Source organism: Bemisia tabaci, chromosome 1 (assembly GCF_918797505.1).
Source record: "Bemisia tabaci chromosome 1, PGI_BMITA_v3".
Taxonomy (NCBI): Eukaryota; Metazoa; Arthropoda; class Insecta; order Hemiptera; family Aleyrodidae; genus Bemisia; species Bemisia tabaci.
In genome coordinates, this window is record NC_092793.1 from 36,120,744 (window position 1) to 36,127,861 (window position 7,118).

At 39.1% G+C, this 7,118-nt stretch overlaps 1 long non-coding RNA gene across 1 annotated transcript; it reads right to left on the reverse strand.

Annotated features, from left to right (window-relative positions):
* Positions 1–726: 726 nt before the first annotated feature.
* Positions 727–4,781, reverse strand: LOC140224613 (uncharacterized). Its single transcript, XR_011899894.1, has 3 exons — positions 4,665–4,781; positions 1,582–3,001; positions 727–1,299 (listed from the first exon to the last, which is right to left on the reverse strand). It is a non-coding gene; the product is annotated as an uncharacterized lncRNA (long non-coding RNA).
* Positions 4,782–7,118: the final 2,337 nt, after the last annotated feature.

Here is a 7,118-nt window from a genome sequence, read left to right on the forward strand (position 1 = left end):
TTCCAGACCAAATTTTCATCAAAAACCAAAGTCTGTCATCGGTTTCAAACTCGCTCCTAATGTAAACAAACGAACGGCGACATAGTCCGGACATAAACAAAGCGGGGGCAGGACATTACCTACAACGGCATTACCTCCAAAAATCCAACATGGTCGAGCGAGAGATCGAAACTTTGGCAATGTGCCCAAATCGATCGGTCGATGTTTTGAGATGTAAGGCTGTCTCGAATTTTACGATGTTGCCAAACCAAAAAGTAAGCATGAGATTTCTTTATAGGTGTTTCTCACTTTCTACCACTGTCGATGGTCTGGGTCTGTGAGATTGTGCGAGTTGTGGTGAGATAATCTGATAATCGCTCTCGAAACATGAGCATGAGCGTAAATTTAGAGTTAGAGGTTAGAATCCATTAAGTGAAATTGGTAGAAATGTATGTATTAAAAGGCATTGAATCACAGGATCAATTAGTTTCTCGTAGACTTTTCCCTAATACTCGTGGATCGGGAGACTTGTAATTTAAGTAGTATTGGTGATGTGATTAGATTCGTGAAAAAGTGTAACCGCATTGCTTGCTTTTAACTAGCGCTTATGGTTTTGATGCAATGATTGTCATCAGTTAGTTTCCTCTACTACACGACCGCACCCTTATGAAGGCAGATGAAGAATAAAAGTGGTTACTTCAGTTGTTACTCTTTCTCTAAATTTTATGTTTTGGCGTCTCCGCTCCGAAATCACAAGGCTGCCGTGTTCCCTAGCTATGCAGATCGCTTGCTAAGTCTGCCCCCTGTGGAAAGTCTAATCATACCTAAGTTCTCTCCGGTTGGAATTTCTCTACTTCAATGTACGCAAAATAATATTTTGCAGCTGAAGAACACAGCATCTCTCTTGCGGCTATGAAACAATCCAGTTTTCTCTCTGAGCTATTAGATTTCATGATGTGCTTGACTTGACTGTAGCTTGATCAGTTACCTAGTTCATCCAGGATGTCACCATGCTCTTCCACAACTCTTGTTGTTTAAACAATTAATGGGCTCCATTAATTAATGTTCGACAATGTTGTGGAAAAGCACGTCGATAGTCCGCCCAAGCATCGAAGGAGAAGTACATTTGTATGAAGGTTTGTCAAGTCTGGCTTAAAGTAAGTCATGTACCTACCAGCCTTTCACCTATCAGCACATCTTAGAGCGCAAGTTTTCTGACAAATAGACCAATTCTGCATTGTCAGAGGTCAGACAATGATCTACCTTTTTTAGAATCCTTTCAGATGTTCCAGTAAACTGTAAACATCAAGTAAACATAACCTCACTTTCTTTTTTTTTTTTTTTGCTGGTTTAGTGGCTTATATTCCGTTGGAACCTACAGCCATCGATAGACAGTATTTATTGTCCTTAGACATCATAGGATTTAGGCACATCCATGCTCCAGGCTTTCAAATTTTCAGGGATTAAGGCCGAGTGGAATCTGTTTCTGCAGATCCACTCGTCAGTTCCATGAAAATTTGTCGCCACCACCGGGATCCGAACCCGGGACCTATTGGCCTAGAGTCAGACGCGCTGACCACTAGGCCAACCTGGCCGGCCAACCTCACTTTCTTCTTTTACTTTTACACAGAGATAGAAGAGATAGCAGCATAGAGTAAGAGTAGTTAGAGGTAAACTCTCCCGAATAGAACCCCTAAGAACTATACCATCATTGCAGCCTGATTAGAGGTTTTTTTGAAAGTTGATTTCTTACATACGGAAAAAAATCAGCGATTCTCGTAAAATTTGGGGAAAAAATAGGAATAGTTGGTTAATAAATTAGGTATCGCTCGGCATATATAAGAGCTCCGCCGAGTGACGGAAAATTTCAAGGGGGATATTGTGGCATTTTCACGTAAAACTTATGAAACTTATGCGAATGAATGAGGCTGCTTATGAACCAACAAAAAAAAATGAAAATTCAATTTTGAATTTTTTATGAGATAAACTTCGTTGGAAAAAAAACATTGTTAGTTGAACTTGCAAATCGTCGGCGTGATTATTGTTACAGGCTGCGGAACCAACCCGTAAAAAGTACCTAAGTTTAAATGCATGGGAATATCCACCGAAAAAATTAAATTGCTCATTTAACAGTTTTGTACTTACAAACTGTCCGACTTGTTCCAAATGAGGAGCTTGGAGGACAAGGCGCATAAATGCAGTTTTTGAAAAAATTAAGATATGGTATCACAGCAATGCCCCGCAGTTTATTGCCCCGTGAAACTCAGCCTGTTGCTGTTGCGCGGGGCAATGCAACTAAAAAATTAGTGCGGGGCAATGAAACCAAATTTTTGCAATCCCCTGCAGGAATGAAATAAAATTGTTTCACAGCCCCGCACCAAAAAATTTGAAACTGAGTTTCATTCCCCCGCAAATTAAATTGCTGATTTTTCATAAAGTTAGATTCTTTCAAAGTCATCATAAAATTCTGAACGACATTTTCCATTCCTTGGAGTTTCTACTCAACAGCCTGGTCTATTTCTTCTAAAAACTTCATGCAAGAAAAAAACAGTTTGCAGCAACTCAACATTCACTGTGTCTAGTTCTCCTGAAGAGGTAAGATATTTCAATTCCAATCGTCCTAAATTTTAAAAACACTTTCAGAATCGCACTTCACAGGATTCCCAACACTTCCAATTTCTTCCCTTTCAATTCATAGGAAAGTTAATAAGCTCATTCAAAGTTATTTCTGGTCTTTGTACTTTTGGAAGAAAGTAATAATAATAAAAAAAAATCCTACATGCTATTTCTTTGAAACAAATGCCTTCCAGGAGATTGCACTTTTATGATGCAGTGCATTGTTTTTCTGTCAATCTTTCAATAAATTTTAAGGTAGATTTTCAAGAACTTGATGATGTGATTTTGCTGCTAAATCTCTGTTAATAACTGATCTAATGCGGAAAAATCAGTTGAATCACAGAGTGCTAGTAGCTTTCATTTTTCCATGAGGATCCCAGCAAACCAAGCACTTCGTAAAGAAGTTCTAGAAAAAAAGAATAAAAAAACAGGCATTAGTGATTATTTCCTCATTGAACAAATAATTATAAGAAATTGCAAAATAGCTTCCATCGTTTGAAATGTTACACCTTGGCATGTTGGATACAGAATGAAGTGAGTGACCAAAAAAATAAACATCCATAACATTGAGAACTACAGATAGAGGGCATACACGAGGCAAAAATAAGTGACTGCTGGATTTTTAAGTCATGCTAAATAAAGAATAAATTTGTTGTTAAGTATGATAGGTAAATTTCTGTATTTGAATTTTTTCTTGCGTTTCTATTTTTAATATTCAATTCATTTTCCTAAATGAAAGTCCCGTCACAGAATTTTTCTACTTAAAATAATTGAAACCTAATGTTTGACAATTGACCGATAAGTACCACTGGTAAGCATAGTGAAAATTGAGAGCCCAACCTCAGCTTCTAGGAGCAATCCCTTCAGCTTTTTATGATCTTATCTGTGACTTAGTCAATATTTAAACCATGTAATTTATTGTCAGGACAATCTCATTGTATCTACTACAATTGGATTCATGTAAACCTACATTTACTCGATCACACTCGAAGTATTTCGACAGTGTGAGTCGGCAATCACATAACTCGGTTTGCGACATCGCAGACTTCCTGTCATACTTTATTTTTTAAAAAGAACACTAGTCAAAGGCAATTCTTTAAAACTGCCGAGATTTTTCTTCTCAGTGGGAAGAAAAATCAGCATAAACTTCAAGGAATGATGTCCATTTGTTCTCCTTTCAAAAAATTTCATAGAGCCGGAGATTTCCAGACACCGCAAACAATATATGTGATTGCGGACTTACACCGTCGATTTGGGCTACAGAGCATTTTCAGGAACTTAATGAGAGATTCATTGAATGGAGGAGGGGTAGGGCATGAGCGTAGCAGTAGAGGTGATAGAGTTAGGGAGTGAGGGTTCAGGAAATTCACTCCAGATAATCTATAATTGAACCCAAAATTCGCAGATGGGCATTTTCCACATAATATTCATAATCATTGAGGCTGAACGTTTGACAAAATTGGTAAATCACCAGACTATGGCGCGATGTGCCACAGATCTGTGCATCACGCTCAAGATCACCATAGTAATCTGGAAAATGCACTACAGTGTGTGCACCATGCACCAGGTATGATCACAAATTTCAGGTCTCTTTCATCTAGGTGAAATCTGCCACAGGCTGGTTAGAGTACTACTTTATGTTTACTGCCAACTGATTTTTAACTGTTATAAAAATAACTACCATCTAAACTTAAAAATCAATGTATGGTCAACTTAAGGTTGGACTTCTAAGCAGGTTGTACCAGCCATTACGCAGTTTCAAGCTTGCAAAAAAGCGTTGAGCATGTGTTGGTGCAGCCACAGGCATTCTTTTTGGATTTCTGTTGAGGACTATTGTGGCATCAAGATGTATGCCACATTGCACCATAGCCTGTACAATTCCAGGGCTTGCAATAAGTTACAGAATCAGAACACTGTATCATCTAGTGGGGATCATGGTCTTTGCACTGCGCATAGGTACTTCGACTACTGCCAGAGGGAGTATCTACTTACAATGTGCAAAACATCAGATTCCTATTATTATGTTCATGTTGAACTTGAGATACTTGATTAAAAGAATACTTGCTTACCATCAGAAACTGCATGAAATGCCCGTCTTTTCAGAAGAATTTCGAATTGTCGTTGCGAAACTAGTTGCAGTTTCTAAGTGCACTTATCGATTCTTCATAAGAATGAAGAAGCTTAGATTTCCTTCAAAGTGGGTATAAATAAGGACCATAAACGAGGAAGAGTTGAAAAATTGATTTTAAATTATCACAACAAAAAAGTAATGCCCAGATAATTATAAACACTGAGTTTCGGGCCAGCCAGCATGAAGTTAGTATTTAGTAAGCTACGAGTAACGCGATGTTTTCTCGTTTCGCTGTTGCCATATGGTAATTCCTTTAAAAGCTCTTTGAGAGGTAATAAGTCAACTTTAGACATAACTAATGTAAATTTAACTTTATTACTGACATGTCTCACTGTAATCGCAGTAAGTACATGCCATTTGTGTTGAAATTACAAAATCTATCTGTAGCCCACTACCTCCAATTTGGCTCCACTGTTATTTTTGCTTTCCCAACCTTCCAAATCAGATGTGCACCATACGATTTGCCGAGCTCATCAGCTCATCACTTAATTCTACAAAGAAACAACAAGTTTATGCCAAAAATCTTCAGCTGATTAATAAAAGTCGATCTTAGTAAGCCCTTAGTCGTAGATAAAGTGAAAATTTAGAGATTCAATGGATGTAATATTTTAATGAGGTTGGCTACACTGAGATCGCGGGGATTTTTTAGCGGGAAATCCTCTGATACTTAAATTCTAGCAATGAACATTTTCAATTTTATCTGACGAACGGGGGTGTTTTTAATTGTTTAAAAGCCCATCCGGGTCGACGAATATGCACTATTTTTCACGAGGAATCGGAAAAAAAACACTTTTAAAGGCGATAAATCATTAGTAAGGAAGAAAAAACAAGCCGAGCGCAAAAAATTTACGCATCTGAACACAGCTTGCTTTCTTTAGTTCTTATTCAGCACTTATTTGGTGATGCGGATTTTTATTTTTTGGTGCACGTGTTTTTTTTTTGGAGGGGGTGGGAGGGGGTTAACATTTAAAAAAAAAACCCAAGTACAGTGTATTTCCGTATAGTTCATTGCAGTAAGGGAGAATTCTTATTGAAGAAAAATGAGTCACGGTGCGGGGGGGGGGGGGGTCAGCATTTTCAAATATAGTTTTTTCGGTCCATATGGTTAGAATTGGCATAAAAGGGGCTTATTGCGCATACTGGAAGATCAAATCTGTCTAACATCATTTCAAAATGGCGGCCGATTAAAGTTTTGAAACTATCCAGTTTCAAGGACAGACATTCTCAATTTATTAAGTTTAGTATGAGAATTTCCGGGATCTTTGAAATTATTTTTATTTTTTTGAGGGGGGGGGATAAATATCGATCATTTCCCGCACTACTCGCTATCTCCCCCCCCCCCCCACCATCGGAAGGGGGAATATTTTTGAAATAACTCTATTTGAGCGCATCTCTACAGGTATCCGTGGCGCTAATCTTCCTACAATTTTTATACCAAGTTACCCAATTTTATGCAGTTACAGGTTAAAATACTTTCAAATTGTTGCATTTAACAAGTTATTCGTGCATCAAAGAAGGTGTTTTTACACCATCCAGAATTTCTAGGGGGGGGGGGGGGGGGCAAATGAGACTATTTCAAATCTGGGGGGGGGGGGGGGGGGCGGCCCCCCTTCGCACGCCTCTGTTACAGAGATTTTGGACTTAATCGATGCGATGTATCGCATGATCGCATGCCAGTTCGACCACGTCATGATAAAAACTCATGAAGTTTAACATCTCTGCGACCAACGCCCAAAACCGCAGGGGGACGTAACGTCACCGTTTTTTTACCGGCTGATGAGAGCAGAGAGCAGGGGAATATATTTTGCTGTCGACGGACTGATATCGACCAACTGCCACAATCTCGGCATTTCCATCCGATCATTCATGTTCTGTAGTATCGTTGAACATTTATTAAGAGAGTCCAAATGTCGCTTCATTTCATTGATATCCTTCATATATGGGCTGGGCCATTATCGGTCCGAGAAAATCAAACTAAAGATCAACAAAGCGACTCACACAAGAAAAGCAACACAGTTCGGGGTCGTTTCGGCAGAGTTATGTGGACTAAAGGGGTCAGTCGAGAAAACTATTTGTTTTGAACAATGTATCGCCTTCAATTTTCATTGCGATTAATCCACCGTACAACTGGCTTGTTGAGAAGAACGGGCATTTGCTGATTGGTTTCGCGCCTTCATTTCGTTTAACAAGCAACACATCATAAACCACAGACTGGCAACATTGTATGAGTTTCAGCGCTCTCTGTCGGCTTTTGGCCGCAACCCCTCTTGGGTCACATTGCCACAATCGATTCGATATATCGCAGGGGAGTCTTGTGGAGGTAATGCCGTTGGAGGTAATGCAGTATTCCCAAACAAAGCGTACCCAGACCCAGAGCGGACTTCCTCGAGAT